At 44.3% G+C, this 24,858-nt stretch overlaps 2 non-coding genes and 6 pseudogenes across 2 annotated transcripts; all 8 read left to right on the top strand.

Moving 5' to 3' along the window:
• The first annotated feature begins 3,739 nt into the window (after positions 1 to 3,739).
• On the top strand, positions 3,740 to 3,954 carry LOC142654150 (U2 spliceosomal RNA; annotated as a pseudogene).
• A 6,322-nt stretch (positions 3,955 to 10,276) lies between these two features.
• On the top strand, positions 10,277 to 10,455 carry LOC142653867 (U2 spliceosomal RNA; annotated as a pseudogene).
• Positions 10,456 to 11,752: 1,297 nt separating this feature from the next.
• Positions 11,753 to 11,863, top strand: LOC142654644 (U2 spliceosomal RNA; annotated as a pseudogene).
• Positions 11,864 to 13,214: 1,351 nt separating this feature from the next.
• LOC142654011 (U2 spliceosomal RNA) lies at positions 13,215 to 13,408 on the top strand. Its single transcript, XR_012848827.1, has one exon. It is a non-coding gene; the product is annotated as a U2 spliceosomal RNA (small nuclear RNA).
• A 1,297-nt stretch (positions 13,409 to 14,705) lies between these two features.
• LOC142654651 (U2 spliceosomal RNA) lies at positions 14,706 to 14,775 on the top strand (annotated as a pseudogene).
• Positions 14,776 to 16,387: 1,612 nt separating this feature from the next.
• On the top strand, positions 16,388 to 16,609 carry LOC142654146 (U2 spliceosomal RNA; annotated as a pseudogene).
• A 6,325-nt stretch (positions 16,610 to 22,934) lies between these two features.
• Positions 22,935 to 23,130, top strand: LOC142654349 (U2 spliceosomal RNA). Its single transcript, XR_012849009.1, has one exon. It is a non-coding gene; the product is annotated as a U2 spliceosomal RNA (small nuclear RNA).
• Positions 23,131 to 24,427: 1,297 nt separating this feature from the next.
• On the top strand, positions 24,428 to 24,497 carry LOC142654704 (U2 spliceosomal RNA; annotated as a pseudogene).
• Positions 24,498 to 24,858: the final 361 nt, after the last annotated feature.

The raw sequence follows: 24,858 nt of genomic DNA, 5'->3' as shown, positions 1-24,858 counted from the left end.
GTCTGGAAAGGCGGTGAAGAGACTGAAGATAGGTTTGTTGGAAGATTCTGCTCATGCAAATCCTTTCTCATTGCTGGACAGTGACTCTAGTTGTAGCCCTAAGTCATCTGAGGTGGCCTCAGAAGTACCCAGCTCTCCTGGGGAAGGTTTCCTCAGTGAAGCCAATGTGGCGAATCTGGAAAGAGCTATGTATTTCCCTGGGACGTGATATGTTCTGGTTTTCTCATGGCTTTCTTTTCCACTAACCATACTATGCCCGCATGTCTTTGAGATTAAAGATTGTCTCTCAAAATGTACGGGTGTTCTCCTCTGCTCACAAGCGTGCTGCAGTCCTGGACTTTTTGGCCTCTAAGGGCAGTGACATTGTTTGCGTACAAGAATGTGGTTTATCAAAAATGCCTAGGAAAGAAGAATGGAAGTTTGGGGAAGCAATTTGGTCCTTTTCTTCCACAAATAGGAATGATGGAATTGGTATTCTCTTCAAAAATAATGAGTTTGTCATCAAACAGACTCAAATCATTCAGGAAGGAAGATGTGTCTGTGTGTTACTATCCTATAAGGGATGGCAGTTTAGGCTTATCAATATCTATGGCCATGCTGTGAAAACTGATAGGTTGGCACTTTTTGATAGTTTAAAATTTTTTCTACATGGTAAAGTTCCTGTTATTATTGTCGGTGATATTAACTGTATCCTGGAGAAGCAGGCCCGAGCTGGATCCACAGAGTCTAATGTGGACGCTACCGGAAGTTTGTGGAATAAAATTTTGCAGGACTTTGCTTTGCAGGACGCTGTCACCAGGAAACCAGGTCCATTTACTTACCATGCCGATGACGGAAGAACGGATTCTCGTCTGGACTTTTTCTTTTTTTCTACTTCAGCAATGAAATGTGTCGATTATGCGCAGGAGAGAGTGTGGTTTTCAGATCACGAGTGTTTGTTGGGGGTTTTTGTTATAAATAATTTCTTTTATGGTAGAGGGGTATGGAAGATGAATGTCAGTTTTCTGAGTGATGAAAGGGTAAAAACTAGGTTTGGGAAAAAATATGGGTTTTGGGTTAGGAAGAAAAGTTCTTTCTCTAATGTGTGTGAATGGTGGGTATGGGTGAAAAAAAAGATTGGTGGGTTTTTTAGACAGATAGGATATAGAAGAGCGAGAAGGAAAAGATTGCAATATTCACGCTTTAATATGAGGATGACGTTCCTTCATCAATGTAAAAATTTGGGTATGGATGTAAGACACGATTTAGAAAAAACAAAAAAAGATATTAAGGAGTGGTTCCGAGAGAAAGGGAAAGAAATAATATTTAGGTCTAAGGTGGAGGTTAGAGATAATCACGAGAAGTGCACTAGATTTTTCTTTAAAAAAATGTGTGGTGGGAAAAGTGGTATGAATGTGTTATTGGATAAGGATGATAAAGAGGTGTTTGGTAAGGATGTGATTGATGTGGTGTCTGATTTTTATAAACAACTGTATGATGTGAAGAAGTGTGATCTGGGTGACGATGATGAGTTTTTGGATATTGTGTGTAATTTTGTTCCTGAAAGTGAATGTGAGCTTTTGCTTGGTGAGATTATGGATGGTGAAGTAAAGGATGTGGTGGGAAGTATGGCCAAAAATAAGTCTCCAGGGATCGATGGAATACCAGCTGATTTCTATGGGAAATATTGGGATATAATTGGGAAGGATGTTATTGATGTTATGAGAGTGTTGTTTTCTGGGACGAATATGTGTGATGTGATGAAGAAGGGTATGGTAGTTCTGTTGCATAAAAAAGGAGATAAGAGACGGTTAGAAAACTGGCGACCAATTACTTTGCTGAATACGGATTATAAAATTTTTGCCAAGCTGATTGCGAATCGTATGAGAGATGTGATTGGGTGTGTAATTGATGAGGATCAGGTATGTGCGGTACCGAAAAGGAAATTGCATGAGAACGTGGCGTTGGTGCGGGACATGCTTGAGGATTGTAAGGGTCGGAATAAGAAGGTGATTGTGTGTGCGTTAGATTTTGAGAAAGCGTTTGATCGTGTGGCGCATGTGTTTTTGTTCAAAGTGTTAGAGAGAATGGGTTTTCCGGTTCAGTTTGTGAGTTTGTTGAAGAAATTATACGCGAATGCAAAGAGTTGTGTGCAGGTGAATGGGTTTTTTTCAGAATCATTTAGTATTATGTCTGGTGTGCGACAGGGTTGTCCGTTGTCTCCCATCCTTTTTATTTGTGCGATTGAACCATTGTTGCAAATGATTAGAAATGATAAGGTTGTGAAAGGTTTGGTGGTGCCCGGGTGTGATGGAAAGCGTGTGAAAGCTTTGGGATATATGGATGATATTTGTGTATTGTGTGATTCAGTGTATGATATGTCCAGAGTGAAGTTGATTGTAAATATGTTTTGTATTGCGTCTGCTTTTAAAATAAATTGGGGTAAGAGCAAATTTAAAATTTTTTTCAGTAATGAGCGAGTGTGTGATTCTGATATGGAACAGGTGAATGGTGTGAAAATTTTGGGTATTGTGTTTGATGATGAGCTGAAAGGGAAAGAAAGTTGGGATGAGTTAGGTGGTAGGATTGTGAGAAAGTTGGAAATGTGGAGAATGAGGGATCTTTCTTTTTCGGGGAAGGTTTTAATTGTCAAAAGTATTATTCTACCTATGATTTTATATGTTGCTCTGGTTTTTCCTCCTGCTGTTGCTATGTTAAAAAAAGTGAATAGAGTTTTGTTCCTTTTTCTATGGGGGAGCGGGATTGAGAAGGCAAGGAGAGAAATTCTAATGAAAAGCAGACGTAATGGAGGCCTTGATTTCCCAAATTTGGAGATTTTCATTGGAATTAATTGTGTACGTTTTTTTGTAGAGCTTTTATTTAAGGAATCCAAGGCTTCCAGAATGTCTAAGTATCTAGCTGGAACGGTGATTCAGCGTCTAAGTTGGGAAAAAAGAAATTTATGTAAACCAATTGCTTTCCAGTGCACGGGGTGGTATTTGTATGTAGAAAAATTTATCAAAAAGTTCCAGCTAGAGGATGTAAGAATGGAGAGATTTTTGAGAGAAAAGAATGTTGTGAGAAGTATGTGTATGAATAATGTGATGTGTTCTGTAAATGGTTTGAATTCGATGGAGTCTAAGTCTGTGTGGAAGAAGATTGTTACGTATGATGTGTCAAATAAGCAGAAAGATTTGTTATGGATGTCGGTACATGGAGTGTTGCCTGTAAGGAGTGTTCAGAAAAGAAGAGGTTTGGTTGCGTCTGAAAGGTGTCCGAGAGAAGGTTGTGGGGATGATGAGGATGTGAGTCATGTGTTTTGGTCGTGTAAACATGCAAAGGATGTTTGGAAAAAGTTGAGTGGGTTGTGTGAAGAATTGACTGGTTTGAAGGTTTTGACGTATGAAATTGTCTTGTTTGGTTTGTGTAGTTTGGGTAGTGAAAAGGATAGAGTGTTGTGGATTTTTCTGACTTGTGTGAAAGAAGTATTGTGGAATACGAGGAATTTGAATGTGTATAAAAGAGAAGTATTTGAGATGGAGGATGTGGTTAGTATGGTATTGGCTAAATTGTATTTTTATTATAAATGGGATCTAGAAAGAGGTATGGATGCGGAAGGGATATGGCGAATGTTAAAATGGAGGTATTTAGTTTGAGGAATTTTGTTTGATTTATCTTGTATTTGATGGAAAAATAAAATAATGAACCAGAGTGATGAGATTTTTTGAAAAATAGAGAGGTGGTTTGAACAACTACAGTTCTCGGTTTTATTCAAAAAAACCTGAATGGTTTAATAAAAAAAAAAAAAAAAAAAAAAAAAAATCTGTTCTTATCAGTTTAATATCTGATACGTCCCCTATCTGGGGACCATATATTAAATGGATTTTTAGAACAGGGAGATGGAAATAGAGCTTGCTCTGTCCACTCCACGCATTGACCTGGTATTGCAGTATTTCCAGGACCGGTGCACCCTTCCCTTATGTGTTGACTAAAATCAGATTCCAAAAGTGCTATTTGTGTTTGCTATTGTTTTTGTCTTTCTGATGGGATCTCCCCTTTTAATCCCATTATTTCAACACCTGTTGGACAATGCATTTGTACAGTCATGTGTGATAATGAGCTCATTTATTAAATGCAATTAATTAATACATTGCCACCTCTTGTTGTGTGTGTGTCTTCTGTGTTTCTGTGTTTCCGGCATTTCACATTGGAACAGCTCATTCACCTTCCTTGTCTTCTCTCCGCCCTCCCTCCTAGGTAGGTTAAAGAGCTGCACCTGAGCCAGCCACTGATTGATGCAGCACCACAGTCAAATAGCGGAGTGGAGTAGGGGAACAGCAAACAGCCATTAAAGCCGCCCGCCCGCCCGCCTGCCTGCCTGCCTGCCTGCCCGCCACAATGGACCTACCTGTGTACACTACATGGATGTGATGGAATGTACTGTCGTCCCTACATTTCAAGAAGAAGTAAGAATTGCAGTTGCAACAAAGCCTTGCTTGCCTACAAAGAGAGCAGCAATTTGGATTTGTTACTATGTTACCTAGAAGAATAACAAACTGTGCAAGGATGGAGGTTGTAGGAGCAAAGAGAAGTTGTCTGTAAAGTTGGTGGATGCTTATTTTCCATTTTGCAGTCCCTTGTCTCCCTCTTGTGGCCTCCTGGAGGCAAATAAATGTGCAAAAAAAAGACAGCCTGGCGGCCGGCTGTTGCAGTGTTGCCCTCTCAGGCAACACTGAGTGACTGACTGAGCCTCACCGTCTTATATAAAGTTCAGACGGAACTTTGCACGTGTCATAGTGGAGCCCTCAGGATTCCAGAGCCAGCTTTCTGACATCATAATGGGGCCTGCCTCAGAGATAGATAAAAGCCTGGGCCCAGGCAGTGTTGGTCAGTGCTGCTCAGCAGGCAGCACCGGACTGGACTGGATTACAGCTGATACAAGGTGTGAAGGAACAAGGGGTGGCTGTGGGCATGCACTTGCTGCCGCTGCCAGTGTTTATCTGCATGGCAGGAGGGCATTTGGGCGTTGCCAGGAAGGCGTTTTTATGTAGATTCCTCCTCTTTCAGCACTGCATTGTGGTGCAAGCAAAAGAAGCAAATCCTGTGTAGCTTCCTCTCCGGCCTTTATTCACCTCCCTCCCGCTTAGTAGCTGTAAATGTGTGTGAGCCTGCAGGGCCCCATGGAATTGCCTAGGAGTAGGCTGAATCAATCGCTGCAAGGGGTGAACAGCAGTATTAGGCAGGCTCGGTCAACGGCCGGCCCATTCGGGTTATCGCTTCTCGGCCTTTTGGCTAAGATAGTGGATCGAACTTCACTGGCTGGTGATATGGAGGCTCAGGGGATCCGAAATACCATCCGCTTCCTGGTAAAGCCAGACTGCAACCGAAGATATGAGCTTGGACCTTTCGTTCAGACCGTCCTTTTCAGGATGCTGAAACTCAGAGCGACTGACATTTTCTGCCTTCAAGACAGTGCTGCCCAAGGCTTTTTCGATGTCTCTTTTGAGACAAACGGACAATGCCTGACTGTCTTTGAAAAAAGCAAAAAGCTGCTAACTGAGCCGGAGCTGACGGATTTCCTCTTGATACCGCTGTTCCAGATGGATGAGAAGCCGATTACCCTCCACCTCTTCAACCCCTTCACGGAGCTGGCGCATGTGGTGGCCTTCCTGCAGCGATACTGTAGCAGCGTCAGAGGAGGCAACAAGCTGAGGAACGTCTTCGGGATCCCCAACGGCAAGCTTCGTTTCTGGGTGAGATTTCGTCCAGACCCTGAGGGAATCGGTGGAGTTTGTCACCCTCCTGCCTCCTTCTCCCTTGGAGGAAACAGAGGATATCTGGTCTACCCAGGCCAGCCCAAGTACTGCAGGCAGTGTCTCAACTTCGGGCACACCAAGGAGTCCTGCCCGACTGGTCGCTGCTGCCGGAACTGTGGAAGCGCGAGCCATGATGCTGGGCACTGTTCCCAACCTCGCACCTGTGACCTGTGTGGCTCCAAAGAACATTTGGTGCGAGCCTGCCCCAGAGGAATGATGACGAATCGTAGCTACGCTGATGCCGCCCGATCGGGACGAGGGCCCATCTTCCTGGAGGTCCAGCTGGCAGAGGCAGAGCCTGAGGCACCCGCAAATGAGCTACCTATGGCCCAGGCTCTGACCCTCTTGCCGCCTCTGAATTGTCCTGGCCTGGTGCCAGCTTCTACATCAGATTCTCTGAAGGACTTGCCTGCTGTTTCCCAGACGGATGCTGTTCCAGCTTCTTCTTCGTTGAGCCAGGTTACAGAGCTGCAGAAGCCGGCTGAGGTCTCCCCTGCTCCAAGGGTTGAGGCTCCCTCGCCACAGCACACCGCATCATCTGCTACAGAGATTGAAGAGTTCCTTTCTTCTTTCCAGTCCGACACAGAGGAAAGTGGCATGACCATCGTATGGGCGGATACAGAGCCGGCGGGTATGGACCTCTCTGCACCCACTACCTCTGGGTCTGTGATATCACCTACTCCCCATCAGGATCTAGATCGATCTGTTTTCTCTGTTGTGAAGGCCCGTCGCAAGCCTGGTAAGGACGGAGCAGGCCCTCCAAAGAAAAAGATGATGGACTCCATTGCCAGTCCCAACCGCTACAGTGCCTTATCCTGCTCTTCTGAAGAGGACACGGCTCTTCCGCATCACCAGGACCCGCCTCTAATTTCCCCGTCTTCCGAATTTCTGGACTCCGTTGGCGTTCAACTTCTACAGGAGGTATGTGGCTTTTCCGAAGGCCCTCCTTGACTGGTTTAGTACTTTTTAACTGTATATAGTTTATTCTAATGTTACGGGTGCTTTCCCTAAATGTCAGGGGTATTGCCTCGACAAACAGACGGGCTGCTGTTTTAGACTTTTTACGTACTCAGCCTGTGGACCTGATTTGCCTCCAGGAATGTGCTTTAAATGTTATGCCCTCTAATTTGGAGTGGCAAGCTGGGCCAGCTTACTGGGCTCCTTCAGACTTAACTAGAAATACTGGAGTCGGGGTTCTTCTCAAATCTTCTGTGATAAACTGTTTCCATCATACTGTTTTAATACCAGGTCGGCTTCAGCAACTCGACATGGACTTGTCCGGGACTCCTTTTCGATTATTTAATGTTTATGCCCCTGCAAACAAGGCTGACCGTTTAGAATTTTTTCATAATTTAAAGGTTTTCCTGCCAGGTACTTTACCAACTGTACTTGCAGGAGATTTCAATAGTATCATTGACACTAGAGGGCGCTGTGGTACTACAAATAACTGTAAACTGGACAGCACTGGAACTTTGCTAAATTCTATCTTACAGGATTTCTCCTTAAAGGACATTTGTGCTGTTCCACATCACTCTGACCCTATTTACACCTACTATGCTGATCATGGCAAGGTGAAATCACGCATTGACTTTATGTTTTGCACATCTCATTTTACAGTTATGCAATTTTCCATTGTTAATGTTGGTTTTTCTGACCATGTGGGTTTATTATGTGATGTGTCCTTACAAGGTGCCATTGTGCAAGGCAAGGGGTTTTGGAAACTCAACAACTTACTTTTAGGGGAACCCGATGTTCATAAATTGTTTGAAATGCAATTTAATGTATGGGTTTCAAAGGAAACCTCCTTCGCCTCACCTCTGTTGTGGTGGGATTGGATAAAAGTAAATGTTGCCTCCTTCTTCCAGCGTTACGGCAGAAGTTTGGCCAAGCAGCATAGAAGGCAATATACCAAACTAATCAACAACCTTGTGGTTTTGGGGAAATTACAAAGAGAAGGGATTGATGTTTCTGACGAATTACAAACTGCCAAACAGGCTTTCAATGACACCCTTGCCCGACGGGGTAAAAGCATTATGTTTCGTGCTAAGGTGCAGCATATGGAGGAAAATGAGTGCTGCACCAGGTATTTCTTTAAAAAATCTGTTCGTGTTCATTCTGTGTTCAAAACTGTTTTAGATGACCAAGGCAATGAGGTGCAGGGCCCAGGTGTGGGACCTGTTATATCTAACTTTTACTCTGCATTGTATTCTAATCGTGATGCTGCTTCAAGTGAAGAAATTGATGACTATTGTTCTGTCCTTGATAAGCAGGTCCATGATACCGCTGTCCCCTCCTTAGTGGCACCTGTGACGGAGGAAGAAGTTCTGAATACCTTAAAGTCCATGCAGAATAATAAGACTCCAGGTTTAGATGGATTATCTAAGGAATTTTATATTACCTTTTGGGACATCATCAAAATAGTTTTTGTCCAAATCATTCACTTGATTATTTCTACAGGGGAATTATCTGCTTCTATGAAGAATGGAGTGATTACTTTATTGTATAAGAAGGGTGACCGTAGGGATGTCAAAAACTGGCGCCCTATTACATTACTCAATGTTGATTATAAGGTGGTGGCGAAAATTCTCACATCCAGACTTAGCGCTGTGTTACCAGATCTTATCGGGCCTGCTCAGACATGTGCAGTGCCTGGTAGGCGTATTCATGAAAACCTTTTGCTGGTTAGGGATATTATTCATACGTCTCTGTCTAATCGTTCGCTATTGGTTCTTACTTCCATTGATCTGCAAAAAGCGTATGACACAGTTTCACATCAATTTTTATTTTCTGTTTTACGTGCTTTTGGTATCCCTGCACAGATGCTGCGAGTCATTCAAAGTATGTATTCGGAGGTTACTAGCTGTGTTCAGGTTAATGGTTCCCTAGGCGACCCTTTCACGGTTTCTTCTGGGGTGCGACAGGGGTGCCCTTTGTCGCCAGTACTTTTCATAAGTGTCATGGAAACTTTTATTCAGTCTGTTATTAAAGATAAAATAATAAAAGGTTTCTTTCTCCCAGGGTCTCAAGGTGAGGCAGTAAAATTACTGGCCTATATGGATGATGTGGTGTTGGTTAACACATCCCAAGCGGACTTGAATAGAGCAAAATTACATTTACGTATTTTCTGTAATGTGTCTGCCATGTCTGTAAACTGGGATAAATGCAAATACTCAACGTTTGCGGCTGTCACACCTGTACAAGACACACAGGTGCCCCATGACCCACAGGGACTGACTATTCTGGGGGTTCATTATGATCAGGCGTTAAAAGGTAGCCAATCCTTTCAGAAGTTGGGTGAAAGAGTAACACAGAAGCTGAACTTCTATAAGACCAGGCAAATGTCTCTTTTTGGGAAGGTGCTCATAATAAAGGCAGTCATCTTGCCCATGATTTTTTATCTCACCTGTGTTTTCACTCCCTCCAGCAGGTGGATACAGCAAATGACCAGAATATTGTGTATCTTTCTATGGGGGTCAAAAGCTGAGAAAGTTGCTCGTGTCAAATGTCTGAAATTACCCATTAACGGTGGTCTACATTTTCCTGACATTGCTTTTCTATCTCACATGCACTACTGGTTATTAATACACAAGTTAGTACTATCTAAAAGATGGGCCGGTCACATGATCCGATATTTGGGTGGCTGGATGTTTCATAAATGGGGTTGGTTACCGTTAGATAGAACCAAACCTTGGGCCTTTGTTGCGCCTCCTTTTTACTTTGCACTACAATATTTCAAGAATAAATATAATCTAGAATCCTTGGGATTATTAAGCACCAGTAAAATTCATATTCTGAAATGGTACCGGAAGGATGAAATTGTAACGAACATAGCTGACCTGTCTAGCTCTCAGGCTAAAAATGCATGGAAAATGGTCAGTGCTTTGCCAGTGTCACCCAAACAAAGGGAGGTGACATGGTTATCCTTTCATGAGGCTCTTCCAACAAAGGCGTTCTTAAAACGCAGAGATATGGCGCCATCTGAACAGTGTCCGAGGGAAAATTGCGGTGACATAGAAACCGTATTTCACTTGCTTTATGGTTGTCCCTATGCCAAACAGGTCATTGCTAAGTTAAAGCGTTTGTTTTTAGAACTTACTGGCATCTCTTCTGCCTCTGTCAGCATGTTACTTTATGGGGTAGGCCTTACAATGTCTGTGCAACACAGACTAGTGTGGATGTTTACTATTGCCCTGCGTGAAACTTTATGGGACTCACGAAATATTCTGGTTTATAAAAAAGACAAAATGTCTGTTGATGACTGTATTAAATTGTTTCTCAGTAGATTGTATTTTATGTACAAGCTTGATTGTAAACGTTCTGGGTCAGATTCTGAGGGGATCTGGAAGGTTAAGAAATGGAAACATTGGGTGTGATTATTTTGTACATTACTTGTGTGAACTGAAACGATTGTATGACACTGACATTGTTCTGATTGTATTATGATGTATATTGTACTTGTATTTTGTTTCAATTGATCAATAAAAACTTTTGTAAAAAAAAAAAAAAATCTGTTCTTATCAGTTTAATATCTGATACGTCCCCTATCTGGGGACCATATATTAAATGGATTTTTAGAACAGGGAGATGGAAATAGAGCTTGCTCTGTCCACTCCACGCATTGACCTGGTATTGCAGTATTTCCAGGACCGGTGCACCCTTCCCTTATGTGTTGACTAAAATCAGATTCCAAAAGTGCTATTTGTGTTTGCTATTGTTTTTGTCTTTCTGATGGGATCTCCCCTTTTAATCCCATTATTTCAACACCTGTTGGACAATGCATTTGTACAGTCATGTGTGATAATGAGCTCATTTATTAAATGCAATTAATTAATACATTGCCACCTCTTGTTGTGTGTGTGTCTTCTGTGTTTCTGTGTTTCCGGCATTTCACATTGGAACAGCTCATTCACCTTCCTTGTCTTCTCTCCGCCCTCCCTCCTAGGTAGGTTAAAGAGCTGCACCTGAGCCAGCCACTGATTGATGCAGCACCACAGTCAAATAGCGGAGTGGAGTAGGGGAACAGCAAACAGCCATTAAAGCCGCCCGCCCGCCCGCCTGCCTGCCTGCCTGCCTGCCCGCCACAATGGACCTACCTGTGTACACTACATGGATGTGATGGAATGTACTGTCGTCCCTACATTTCAAGAAGAAGTAAGAATTGCAGTTGCAACAAAGCCTTGCTTGCCTACAAAGAGAGCAGCAATTTGGATTTGTTACTATGTTACCTAGAAGAATAACAAACTGTGCAAGGATGGAGGTTGTAGGAGCAAAGAGAAGTTGTCTGTAAAGTTGGTGGATGCTTATTTTCCATTTTGCAGTCCCTTGTCTCCCTCTTGTGGCCTCCTGGAGGCAAATAAATGTGCAAAAAAAAGACAGCCTGGCGGCCGGCTGTTGCAGTGTTGCCCTCTCAGGCAACACTGAGTGACTGACTGAGCCTCACCGTCTTATATAAAGTTCAGACGGAACTTTGCACGTGTCATAGTGGAGCCCTCAGGATTCCAGAGCCAGCTTTCTGACATCATAATGGGGCCTGCCTCAGAGATAGATAAAAGCCTGGGCCCAGGCAGTGTTGGTCAGTGCTGCTCAGCAGGCAGCACCGGACTGGACTGGATTACAGCTGATACAAGGTGTGAAGGAACAAGGGGTGGCTGTGGGCATGCACTTGCTGCCGCTGCCAGTGTTTATCTGCATGGCAGGAGGGCATTTGGGCGTTGCCAGGAAGGCGTTTTTATGTAGATTCCTCCTCTTTCAGCACTGCATTGTGGTGCAAGCAAAAGAAGCAAATCCTGTGTAGCTTCCTCTCCGGCCTTTATTCACCTCCCTCCCGCTTAGTAGCTGTAAATGTGTGTGAGCCTGCAGGGCCCCATGGAATTGCCTAGGAGTAGGCTGAATCAATCGCTGCAAGGGGTGAACAGCAGTATTAGGCAGGCTCGGTCAACGGCCGGCCCATTCGGGTTATCGCTTCTCGGCCTTTTGGCTAAGATCAAGTGTAGTACTTTAGGGTATTGCCTTGTTTCTTGGTCAGGAGGTGCCCTGGTACCCTTTTCCTTGGCCTGGGGGGATCGTTTCTCTTAGGAGAGACTTCACCCCTCTGCTGCTATTGGGGAGGAGGATTAGTCCAGGGCAACGGGGAGCGATCACCTGCCTGGTACTCCGGTACTGAAGGTATTTCTTTGGAGATTGCTGGAATTCTTTTGGAGCAGGATGGAGGAAATTCCCGAACATATGCGAACCAGGAATGCGGTCCGGTTTTTCGTGGAGGAATCTGAGAGGCAAAGGAAGGATTTGGAGTACATCACGAAGGTCCTTTTGTTGGATTTCTTTCAGCTGGAGAGATCGTGCATTTTGGCGGTGATGGACTATCCGAGGAGAGGGTGCTTTGACGTTACCTTCGCTACAGAAGAAATTTATTCAGATTTTTTGGAACGCTTGAAGGAAGGTAAAAGGGACCCAAGACTTGTGGGTGTGAAGGTAACACCACATTTTGTGCCAAACAAGAAGTTGGTGGTCGTAAAGATGTTTTCGCCTTACGTGGAGGAAGAGGACATTAAGTCATTTCTCACTAAGTTTTGTGAGGAGGTGGTGGGAAAGGGGAAAGTGTTTAACCCCTTTGGATTTTGGACTGGGAAATGGAAATTTCTTTGTAAATTTGTGAGAATTGGTGAATCTAGAAACCTATTGTTTCCTCCAGCGCGGTTTAAGATTGGAAGTGCATGTGGAAATTTATTTTTTTTGGGAATGGATATGTTTTGTTTGAATTGTAAAGATTATGGTCATGAGAGAGAAACGTGTGAGAAAGTAATGTGTACAAAATGTCTGCAAGAGGGGCATAAGTATAATGAATGTCAGAAAGGGAAAGTATGTAATATGTGTGGAGAGGAGGGGCACATATTCAAATCATGCCCAAAGAAAAGCAAACGTGAGGTACAAGAGGAAAATAAGAAGATAGTCAAAAGAAAGGAAGCGGAAGTTAGTTTGGAAGAAGGAAAGCTTCAGAAATTGGAAGGAAGTGGGCAAAGTGATGAGAAAAAAAGGAAAAAAGCAGAGAGAAAGAAAAAAAGTGTCATTTCAGAAGAGGAAAGAGCAGAAAGAGACAGGTTACTGGAAGAAGTAGAGCAGTTACGTAGTAAAATTAATTTTGAAAAAATGCGGAGAAGGGTGCGGCTCTGTGTAAGAGAAAATTTACCAGGGTTTCTTGAACGGTATGGTGTGCCAACGTGGTTAGCGTGCATTGTAAACTGTGAATGGGATGGTAATGATTTGCAGGAACATTTAGTGGATATGTTAGGAACTATTGCTGTTAAAAAAGGAATGTTTTTTTGATTTCTTAAAAGGAAAAAAGGAAAGAGGAAAACAAAAGTTAATTATACGTTTTCAGTTTTCATTGTGATGATCTAAGTCTTTTTTATTTTGAATTTTATGATTTTTAAGACGTGATCTGAATGAAAAAAAAGAAAAAATCTGTTCTTATCAGTTTAATATCTGATACGTCCCCTATCTGGGGACCATATATTAAATGGATTTTTAGAACAGGGAGATGGAAATAGAGCTTGCTCTGTCCACTCCACGCATTGACCTGGTATTGCAGTATTTCCAGGACCGGTGCACCCTTCCCTTATGTGTTGACTAAAATCAGATTCCAAAAGTGCTATTTGTGTTTGCTATTGTTTTTGTCTTTCTGATGGGATCTCCCCTTTTAATCCCATTATTTCAACACCTGTTGGACAATGCATTTGTACAGTCATGTGTGATAATGAGCTCATTTATTAAATGCAATTAATTAATACATTGCCACCTCTTGTTGTGTGTGTGTCTTCTGTGTTTCTGTGTTTCCGGCATTTCACATTGGAACAGCTCATTCACCTTCCTTGTCTTCTCTCCGCCCTCCCTCCTAGGTAGGTTAAAGAGCTGCACCTGAGCCAGCCACTGATTGATGCAGCACCACAGTCAAATAGCGGAGTGGAGTAGGGGAACAGCAAACAGCCATTAAAGCCGCCCGCCCGCCCGCCTGCCTGCCTGCCTGCCTGCCCGCCACAATGGACCTACCTGTGTACACTACATGGATGTGATGGAATGTACTGTCGTCCCTACATTTCAAGAAGAAGTAAGAATTGCAGTTGCAACAAAGCCTTGCTTGCCTACAAAGAGAGCAGCAATTTGGATTTGTTACTATGTTACCTAGAAGAATAACAAACTGTGCAAGGATGGAGGTTGTAGGAGCAAAGAGAAGTTGTCTGTAAAGTTGGTGGATGCTTATTTTCCATTTTGCAGTCCCTTGTCTCCCTCTTGTGGCCTCCTGGAGGCAAATAAATGTGCAAAAAAAAGACAGCCTGGCGGCCGGCTGTTGCAGTGTTGCCCTCTCAGGCAACACTGAGTGACTGACTGAGCCTCACCGTCTTATATAAAGTTCAGACGGAACTTTGCACGTGTCATAGTGGAGCCCTCAGGATTCCAGAGCCAGCTTTCTGACATCATAATGGGGCCTGCCTCAGAGATAGATAAAAGCCTGGGCCCAGGCAGTGTTGGTCAGTGCTGCTCAGCAGGCAGCACCGGACTGGACTGGATTACAGCTGATACAAGGTGTGAAGGAACAAGGGGTGGCTGTGGGCATGCACTTGCTGCCGCTGCCAGTGTTTATCTGCATGGCAGGAGGGCATTTGGGCGTTGCCAGGAAGGCGTTTTTATGTAGATTCCTCCTCTTTCAGCACTGCATTGTGGTGCAAGCAAAAGAAGCAAATCCTGTGTAGCTTCCTCTCCGGCCTTTATTCACCTCCCTCCCGCTTAGTAGCTGTAAATGTGTGTGAGCCTGCAGGGCCCCATGGAATTGCCTAGGAGTAGGCTGAATCAATCGCTGCAAGGGGTGAACAGCAGTATTAGGCAGGCTCGGTCAACGGCCGGCCCATTCGGGTTATCGCTTCTCGGCCTTTTGGCTAAGATCAAGTGTAGTACCTGCTCAAGCTGAGGTTAGTAATCATCCCTGCCGGTGGTACAGCGGCCATCGTAGGGGGATGACAGAACGCCGAGGTGAGGGCAGGGAACCACAACGGTCATCGCTCTGGTGTACGCATTTGGTTTAAAGGTACCATTTGTAGGTGACCAGGCGACCGCCGGATCGAGGTCAGGAGGTCGGGTAGTATGAAAGCCCGAGTTGCTATGTGCCCCAGGGCTGGTGACCCTGGGGTGCCCTAACTCACTGGGGGTGGGATCCCACTGAGCAAAGGCACATTTGCACGCACTCTTCTTTCACACTTTTAAGCACACACCTTTATTCTCCCGGCCTTCTGGCTGGGAGATGAGGAATTTTTTATACCTGGCGGATGTCCAGGCTGTATCACAGCGCACATCCACTTATTTAATTTTGTTTTTCACTGTGTGTTTGTCACGTTTTGTCACAAGGATTTTGGGATGCGGTGCCCTTTTGGGACCCTCCTGAGGTCTAGGGGGAAAATGTGTGGCCTTCTGGTTCCTTTTTCCCCTGCAACCCGGCCTCCCTTCTTCGGAGGGGAGGTGCACCTTAGATGCAGGCTCCAAGGTGGACACTGGGGTGGCAGCCCAGGTAGAAGCCTTGGAGTGTTGTTGGGTCTCCCTAAGCTTCGGCGAAGGGGGATCATCGATCCTTGATCCTCTAGGCCTAAGGCTTGGAGGGTCGAGGAATGGTTATGCGGGGCCTCTCTCTTTTAAGAGAAGGGCTGCGATAGACCGCATCCTTGTGCACTTTTTGTGTGGCACCTCTGCACTTTTTATGCACTTGGGTGATAGAAAGCACGACTCGGGCTTTCAAAAAAAAAAAAAAAAAAAAAAAAAAAACCTGCTCAAGCTGAGGTTAGTAATCATCCCTGCCGGTGGTACGTGGGCCATCGTAGGGGGATGACAGAACGCCGAGGTGAGGGCAGGGAACCACAACGGTCATCGCTCTGGTGTACGCATTTGGTTTAAAGGTACCATTTGTAGGTGACCAGGCGACCGCCGGATCGAGGTCAGGAGGTCGGGTAGTTTGAAAGCCCGAGTTGCTATGTGCCCCAGGGCTGGTGACCCTGGGGTGCCCTAACTCACTGGGGGTGGGATCCCACTGAGTGAAGGCACACTTGCACGCACTCTCTTTCACGCTATATGAGCACACACCTTTATTCTCCCGGCCTTCTGGCTGGGAGATGAGGAATTTTTTTTATACCTGGCGGATGTCCAGGCTGTATCACAGCGCACATCCACTTATTTAATTTTGTTTTTCACTGTGTGTTTGTCACGTTTGTCACAAGGATTTTGGGATGCGGTGCCCTTTTGGGACCCTCCTGAGGTCTAGGGGGAAAATGTGTGGCCTTCTGGTTCCTTTTTCCCCTGCAACCCGGCCTCCCTTCTTCGGAGGGGAGGTGCAACTAGGATGCAGGCTCCTAGGTGGACACTGGGGTGGCAGCCCAGGTAGAAGCCTAGGAGTGTGTTTGGGTCTCCCTAAGCTTCGGCGAGGGGGGACCATCGATCCTTGATCCTCTAGGCCTATGGTTTGGAGGGTCAGGGAATGGTTATGCGGGGCCTCTCTCTTTTAAGAGAAGGGCTGCGATAGACCGCATCCTTGTGCACTTTTTGTGTGGCACCTCTGCACTTTTTATGCACTTGGGTGATAGAAAGCACGACTCGGGCTAAAAAAAAAAAAAAAAAAAAAAAAATCTGTTCTTATCAGTTTAATATCTGATACGTCCCCTATCTGGGGACCATATATTAAATGGATTTTTAGAACAGGGAGATGGAAATAGAGCTTGCTCTGTCCACTCCACGCATTGACCTGGTATTGCAGTATTTCCAGGACCGGTGCACCCTTCCCTTATGTGTTGACTAAAATCAGATTCCAAAAGTGCTATTTGTGTTTGCTATTGTTTTTGTCTTTCTGATGGGATCTCCCCTTTTAATCCCATTATTTCAACACCTGTTGGACAATGCATTTGTACAGTCATGTGTGATAATGAGCTCATTTATTAAATGCAATTAATTAATACATTGCCACCTCTTGTTGTGTGTGTGTCTTCTGTGTTTCTGTGTTTCCGGCATTTCACATTGGAACAGCTCATTCACCTTCCTTGTCTTCTCTCCGCCCTCCCTCCTAGGTAGGTTAAAGAGCTGCACCTGAGCCAGCCACTGATTGATGCAGCACCACAGTCAAATAGCGGAGTGGAGTAGGGGAACAGCAAACAGCCATTAAAGCCGCCCGCCCGCCCGCCTGCCTGCCTGCCTGCCTGCCCGCCACAATGGACCTACCTGTGTACACTACATGGATGTGATGGAATGTACTGTCGTCCCTACATTTCAAGAAGAAGTAAGAATTGCAGTTGCAACAAAGCCTTGCTTGCCTACAAAGAGAGCAGCAATTTGGATTTGTTACTATGTTACCTAGAAGAATAACAAACTGTGCAAGGATGGAGGTTGTAGGAGCAAAGAGAAGTTGTCTGTAAAGTTGGTGGATGCTTATTTTCCATTTTGCAGTCCCTTGTCTCCCTCTTGTGGCCTCCTGGAGGCAAATAAATGTGCAAAAAAAAGACAGCCTGGCGGCCGGCTGTTGCAGTGTTGCCCTCTCAGGCAACACTGAGTGACTGACTGAGCCTCACCGTCTTATATAAAGTTCAGACGGAACTTTGCACGTGTCATAGTGGAGCCCTCAGGATTCCAGAGCCAGCTTTCTGACATCATAATGGGGCCTGCCTCAGAGATAGATAAAAGCCTGGGCCCAGGCAGTGTTGGTCAGTGCTGCTCAGCAGGCAGCACTGGACTGGATTACAGCTGATACAAGGTGTGAAGGAACAAGGGGTGGCTGTGGGCATGCACTTGCTGCCGCTGCCAGTGTTTATCTGCATGGCAGGAGGGCATTTGGGCGTTGCCAGGAAGGCGTTTTTATGTAGATTCCTCCTCTTTCAGCACTGCATTGTGGTGCAAGCAAAAGAAGCAAATCCTGTGTAGCTTCCTCTCCGGCCTTTATTCACCTCCCTCCCGCTTAGTAGCTGTAAATGTGTGTGAGCCTGCAGGGCCCCATGGAATTGCCTAGGAGTAGGCTGAATCAATCGCTGCAAGGGGTGAACAGCAGTATTAGGCAGGCTCGGTCAACGGCCGGCCCATTCGGGTTATCGCTTCTCGGCCTTTTGGCTCAGATCAGGTTTATTGCCTGGTCTGGGCCGGGGGTTCGGTCTTTCGTGGAGTCCTCTCCGACGTTTTTGGGAGCGATCACCGTGCCGTTGGGCATTCCATATCAAGATGGCAGCAGTGCGGAATACTATTCGTTTTGTGGTAAAAGAGCAGAGGAGAGACGAAGTGGATACTGGGCACATCATTGAGAACATCCTTCTGGACCTGGCTGGAGTTAAGTTGGTAGAGGTATTCTGTATCCAAGCTTTCAGCAATATTGCTACGTATGATGTATCCTTTTTTGAGGCCGCCTACTGTCTAAATGTTTTTCAGTTGCTCAAGGAGAAACACATGCATGAGGCTTTAACATCTATTGAAGTGCAACCTCTTTTTTCAGCAGTGGAGAAATGTATTACCATCCACATGTATAACCCATTTCTGGATAGAAGGCTGGTCAGGGCCTTTTTAGCTCACTACTGTACCCATGTTAGAGGTGGTGTGGAGCAGAAGAATCTATGGGGAGTTTTCAATGGTGATATCAAGTACTGGGTCAGGCTGAAACCTGACTCCAGCTGTATTGGAGGAGTGATGAATCCTCCTGCTAATTTTTCAATTGGTGGTAATAAGGGGTATCTGTATTACCAAGATATGCCATGCTTTTGCAGATCATGTTTTTCCTACGGGCATACCAAAGATGCATGTAAAGGCAAGGTTTGCAGAAATTGCAAGGAAACCGGACATGAGGCTAGTGCATGTATTTCCCCATCCAGGTGTGATATTTGTGGTTTGCCTGGCCATACCTGTAGGAAATGTCCAAAGGTGTTTCCTTTCTTAGGACAAGAGAGAAGAACATGGGGCAGACAGGTGAGAACAACAAGTTCCCTTGCTGCCTCTTCTGAGGAAATTTCAGAGCCTGCTGGCAGTGTTTCTGTGTCTGCTTGTCAGGACCCAGGGAAAGCTGTATTAGGAGAGGTTCTAACCTCACATACTAACAGCATGGAGTTGGGTGTGGTCCCTCCTGCAGAGCAAAGTGTTGATGAAGCACCTGGGGTTATACCTATGGAAGGTGAAGACACAGCGCCACCTATTGGGTGTGCTTCCCCTGATGATGGTGCAAGTATGCAAATTTTGTCTTTTTCTAGCCCAGAGTCAAAAATGGAAGACTCAGCTAAAGTGGAGTGGTCAATATCGGAGGAGGACGAGAAGGAGGCCAGGATGCCTAGTGCCACTAGTGCGGAAATCTTCCATAAAGTTGTCTCAAAAAGGGGGAAGTCTGGAAAAGCGGTGAAGAGACTGAAGATAGGCTTGTTGGAAGATTCGGCTCATGCAAATCCTTTCTCATTGTTGGACAGTGACTCTAGTTCTAGCCCTAAGTCATCTGAGGTGGCCTCAGAAGTACCCAGCTCTCCTGGGGAAGGTTTCCTCAGTGAAGTCAATGTGGCGAATCTGGAAAGAGCGATGTATTTCCCTGGGACGTGATATGTTCTGGTTTTTCATGGCTTTCCATTGCACTAACCATACTATGCCCGCATGTCTTTGAGATTAAAAATTGTCTCACAAAATGTACGGGTGTTCTCCTCTGCTCACAAGCGTGCTGCAGTCCTGGACTTTTTGGCCTCTAAGGGCAGTGACATTGTTTGCGTACAAGAATGTGGTTTATCAAAAATGCCCAGGAAAGAAGAATGGAAGTTTGGGGAAGCAATTTGGTCTTTTTCTTCCACAAATAGGAATGATGGAATTGGTATCCTCTTCAAAAATAATGAGTTTGTCATCAAACAGACTCAAATTATACAGGAAGGAAGATGTGTCTGCGTGTTACTAGCCTATAAGGGGTGGCAGTTTAGGCTAATCAATATCTATGGCCATGCTGTGAAAACTGATAGGTTGGCACTTTTTGATAGTTTAAAATTTTTTCTACACGGTAAAGTTCCTGTCATTATTGTTGGTGACATTAACTGTATCCTGGAGAAGCAGGCCCGAGCTGGGTCCACAGAGTCTAATGTGGATGTCACTGGAGTTTTGTGGAATAAAATTTTGCAGGACTTTGCTTTGCAGGACGCTGTCACCAGGAAACCAGGTCCATTTACCTATCATGCCGATGACGGAAGAACGGATTCTCGTCTGGATTTTTTCTTTTTTTCTACCTCTGCAATGAAATGTGTAGATTATACGCAGGAGAGAGTGTGGTTTTCAGATCACGAGTGTTTGTTGGGGGTTTTTGTTATAAATAATTTCTTTTATGGTAGAGGGGTATGGAAGATGAATGTCAGTTTTCTGTGTGATGAAAGGGTAAAAACTAGGTTTGGGGAAAAATATGGTTTTTGGGCTAGAAAGAAAAGTTCTTTCTCTAATGTGTGTGAATGGTGGGTATGGGTGAAAAAAAAGATTGGTGGGTTTTTTAGACAGATAGGATATAGAAGAGCGAGAAGGAAAAGATTGCAATATTCACGCTTTAACATGCGGATGACGTTCCTTCATCAATGTAAAAATTTGGGTATGGATGTAAGACACGATTTGGAAAAAACAAAAAAAGATATTAAGGAGTGGTTCCGAGAAAAAGGGAAAGAAATAATATTTAGGTCTAAGGTGGAGGTTAGAGATAATCACGAGAAATGTACTAGATTTTTCTTTAAAAAAATGTGTGGTGGAAAAAGTGGAATGAATGTGTTACTGGATAAGGATGATAAAGAGGTGTTTGGTAAGGATGTGATTGATGTGGTGTCTGATTTTTATAAACAACTGTATGATGTGAAGAAGTGTGATTTGGGTGATGATGAGGAGTTTCTGGATATTGTGTGTAATTTTGTTCCTGAAAGTGAATGTGAGTCTTTGCTTGGTGAGATTATGGATGGTGAAATAAAGGATGTGGTGGGAAGTATGGCTAAAAATAAGTCTCCAGGGATCGATGGAATACCAGCTGAGTTCTATGGGAAATATTGGGACATAATTGGGAAGGATGTTATAGATGTTATGAGAGTGTTGTTTTCTGGGACGAATATGTGTGATGTGATGAAGAAGGGTATGGTAGTTCTGTTGCATAAAAAAGGAGATAAGAGGCGTTTAGAAAACTGGCGACCAATTACTTTGCTGAATACGGATTATAAAATTTTTGCCAAGCTGATTGCGAATCGTATGAGAAATGTGATTGGGTGTGTGATTGATGAGGATCAGGTATGTGCGGTACCAAAAAGGAAATTGCATGAGAATATGGCGTTGGTGCGGGATATGCTTGAGGATTGTAAGGGTCGGAATAAGAAGGTGATTGTGTGTGCGTTAGATTTTGAGAAAGCGTTTGATCGTGTGGCGCATGTGTTTTTGTTTAAAGTGTTAGAGAGAATGGGTTTTCCGGTTCAGTTCGTGAGTTTGTTGAAGAATTTATACGCGAATGCAAAGAGTTGTGTGCAGGTGAATGGGTTTTTTTCCGAATCATTTAGTATTATGTCTGGTGTGCGACAGGGTTGTCCGTTGTCTCCCATCCTATTTATTTGTGCGATTGAACCATTGTTGCAAATGATTAGAAATGATAAGGTTGTGAAAGGTTTGGTGGTGCCCGGGTGTGATGGAAAACGTGTGAAAGCTTTGGGATATATGGATGATATTTGTGTATTGTGTGATTCAGTGTATGATATGTCCAGAGTGAAGTTGATTGTAAACATGTTTTGTATTGCGTCTGCTTTTAAAATAAATTGGGGTAAGAGCAAATTTAAATTTTTTTTCAGTAATGAGCGAGTGAGTGATTCTGATATGGAACAGGTGGATGGTGTGAAAATTTTGGGTATTGTGTTTGATGATGAGTTGAAAGGGAGAGAAAGTTGGGATGAGTTAGGTGGTAGGATTGTGAGAAAGTTGGAAATGTGGAGAATGAGGGATCTTTCTTTTTCGGGGAAGGTTTTAATTGTCAAAAGTATTATTCTACCTATGATTTTATATGTTGCTCTGGTTTTTCCTCCTGCTGTTGATATGTTAAAAAAAGTGAATAGAGTTTTGTTCCTTTTTTTATGGGGGAGCGGGATTGAGAAGGCAAAGAGAGAAATTCTAATGAAAAGCAGACGAAATGGAGGCCTTGATTTCCCAAATTTGGAGATCTTCATTGGAATTAATTGTGTACGGTTTTTTGTAGAGCTTTTATTTAAAGAATCCAAGGCTTCCAGAATGTCGAAGTATCTAGCTGGAACGGTGATTCAGCGTCTAAGGTGGGAAAAACGTAATTTATGTAAACCAATTGCTTTTCAGTGCACAGGGTGGTATTTGTATGTTGAAAAATTTATTAAAAAGTTCCAGCTAGAGGATGTAAGAATGGAGAGATTTTTGAGCGAAAAGAATGTTGTGAGAAGTATGTGTATGAATAATGTGATGTGTTCTGTAAATGGTTTGAATTCGATGGAGTCTAAGTCTGTGTGGAAGAAGATTGTTACGTATGATGTGTCAAATAAGCAGAAAGATTTGTTATGGATGTCGGTACATGGAGTGTTGCCTGTAAGGAGTGTGCAGAAAAGAAGAGGTTTGGTTGCATCTGAAAGGTGTCCGAGAGAAGGTTGTGGGGATGATGAGGATGTGAGTCATGTGTTTTGGTCGTGTAAGCATGCAAAGGATGTTTGGAAAAAGTTGAGTGGGTTGTGCGAAGAATTGACTGGTTTGAAGAGTTTGACGTATGAAATTGTCTTGTTTGGTTTGTGTAGTTTGGGTAGTGAAAAGGATAGAGTGTTGTGGATTTTTTTGACTTGTGTGAAAGAGGTATTGTGGAATACGAGGAATTTGAATGTGTATAAAAGAGAAGTATTTGAGATGGAGGATGTGGTTAGTATGGTATTGGCTAAATTGTATTTTTATTATAAATGGGATCTAGAAAAAGGTATGGATGCGGAAGGGATATGGCGAATGTTAAAATGGAGGTATTTAGTTTGAGGAATTTTGTTTGACTTATCTTGTATTTGATGGAAAAATAAAATAATGAACCAGAGTGATGAGATTTTTTGAAAAATAGAGAGGTGGTTTGAACAACTACAGTTCTCGGTTTTATTCAAAAAAACCTGAATGGTTTAATAAAAAAAAAAAAAAAAAAAAAAAAAAAAAAAAATCTGTTCTTATCAGTTTCATATCTGATACGTCCCCTATCTGGGGACCATATATTAAATGGATTTTTAGAACAGGGAGATGGAAATAGAGCTTGCTCTGTCCACTCCACGCATTGACCTGGTATTGCAGTATTTCCAGGACCGGTGCACCCTTCCCTTATGTGTTGACTAAAATCAGATTCCAAAAGTGCTATTTGTGTTTGCTATTGTTTTTGTCTTTCTGATGGGATCTCCCCTTTTAATCCCATTATTTCAACACCTGTTGGACAATGCATTTGTACAGTCATGTGTGATAATGAGCTCATTTATTAAATGCAATTAATTAATACATTGCCACCTCTTGTTGTGTGTGTGTCTTCTGTGTTTCTGTGTTTCCGGCATTTCACATTGGAACAGCTCATTCACCTTCCTTGTCTTCTCTCCGCCCTCCCTCCTAGGTAGGTTAAAGAGCTGCACCTGAGCCAGCCACTGATTGATGCAGCACCACAGTCAAATAGCGGAGTGGAGTAGGGGAACAGCAAACAGCCATTAAAGCCGCCCGCCCGCCCGCCTGCCTGCCTGCCTGCCTGCCCGCCACAATGGACCTACCTGTGTACACTACATGGATGTGATGGAATGTACTGTCGTCCCTACATTTCAAGAAGAAGTAAGAATTGCAGTTGCAACAAAGCCTTGCTTGCCTACAAAGAGAGCAGCAATTTGGATTTGTTACTATGTTACCTAGAAGAATAACAAACTGTGCAAGGATGGAGGTTGTAGGAGCAAAGAGAAGTTGTCTGTAAAGTTGGTGGATGCTTATTTTCCATTTTGCAGTCCCTTGTCTCCCTCTTGTGGCCTCCTGGAGGCAAATAAATGTGCAAAAAAAAGACAGCCTGGCGGCCGGCTGTTGCAGTGTTGCCCTCTCAGGCAACACTGAGTGACTGACTGAGCCTCACCGTCTTATATAAAGTTCAGACGGAACTTTGCACGTGTCATAGTGGAGCCCTCAGGATTCCAGAGCCAGCTTTCTGACATCATAATGGGGCCTGCCTCAGAGATAGATAAAAGCCTGGGCCCAGGCAGTGTTGGTCAGTGCTGCTCAGCAGGCAGCACCGGACTGGACTGGATTACAGCTGATACAAGGTGTGAAGGAACAAGGGGTGGCTGTGGGCATGCACTTGCTGCCGCTGCCAGTGTTTATCTGCATGGCAGGAGGGCATTTGGGCGTTGCCAGGAAGGCGTTTTTATGTAGATTCCTCCTCTTTCAGCACTGCATTGTGGTGCAAGCAAAAGAAGCAAATCCTGTGTAGCTTCCTCTCCGGCCTTTATTCACCTCCCTCCCGCTTAGTAGCTGTAAATGTGTGTGAGCCTGCAGGGCCCCATGGAATTGCCTAGGAGTAGGCTGAATCAATCGCTGCAAGGGGTGAACAGCAGTATTAGGCAGGCTCGGTCAACGGCCGGCCCATTCGGGTTATCGCTTCTCGGCCTTTTGGCTAAGATCAAGTGTAGTACCTGCTCAAGCTGAGGTTAGTAATCATCCCTGCCGGTGGTACGTGGGCCATCGTAGGGGGATGACAGAACGCCGAGGTGAGGGCAGGGAACCACAACGGTCATCGCTCTGGTGTACGCATTTGGTTTAAAGGTACCATTTGTAGGTGACCAGGCGACCGCCGGATCGAGGTCAGGAGGTCGGGTAGTTTGAAAGCCCGAGTTGCTATGTGCCCCAGGGCTGGTGACCCTGGGGTGCCCTAACTCACTGGGGGTGGGATCCCACTGAGTGAAGGCACACTTGCACGCACTCTTCTTTCACACTTTTAAGCACACACCTTTATTCTCCCGGCCTTCTGGCTGGGAGATGAGGAATTTTTATATACCTGGCGGATGTCCAGGCTGTATCACAGCGC

This window comes from Rhinoderma darwinii, chromosome 5 (assembly GCF_050947455.1).
Source record: "Rhinoderma darwinii isolate aRhiDar2 chromosome 5, aRhiDar2.hap1, whole genome shotgun sequence".
Taxonomy (NCBI): Eukaryota; Metazoa; Chordata; class Amphibia; order Anura; family Rhinodermatidae; genus Rhinoderma; species Rhinoderma darwinii.
This window is presented reverse-complemented; position numbering and strand designations above follow the sequence as displayed.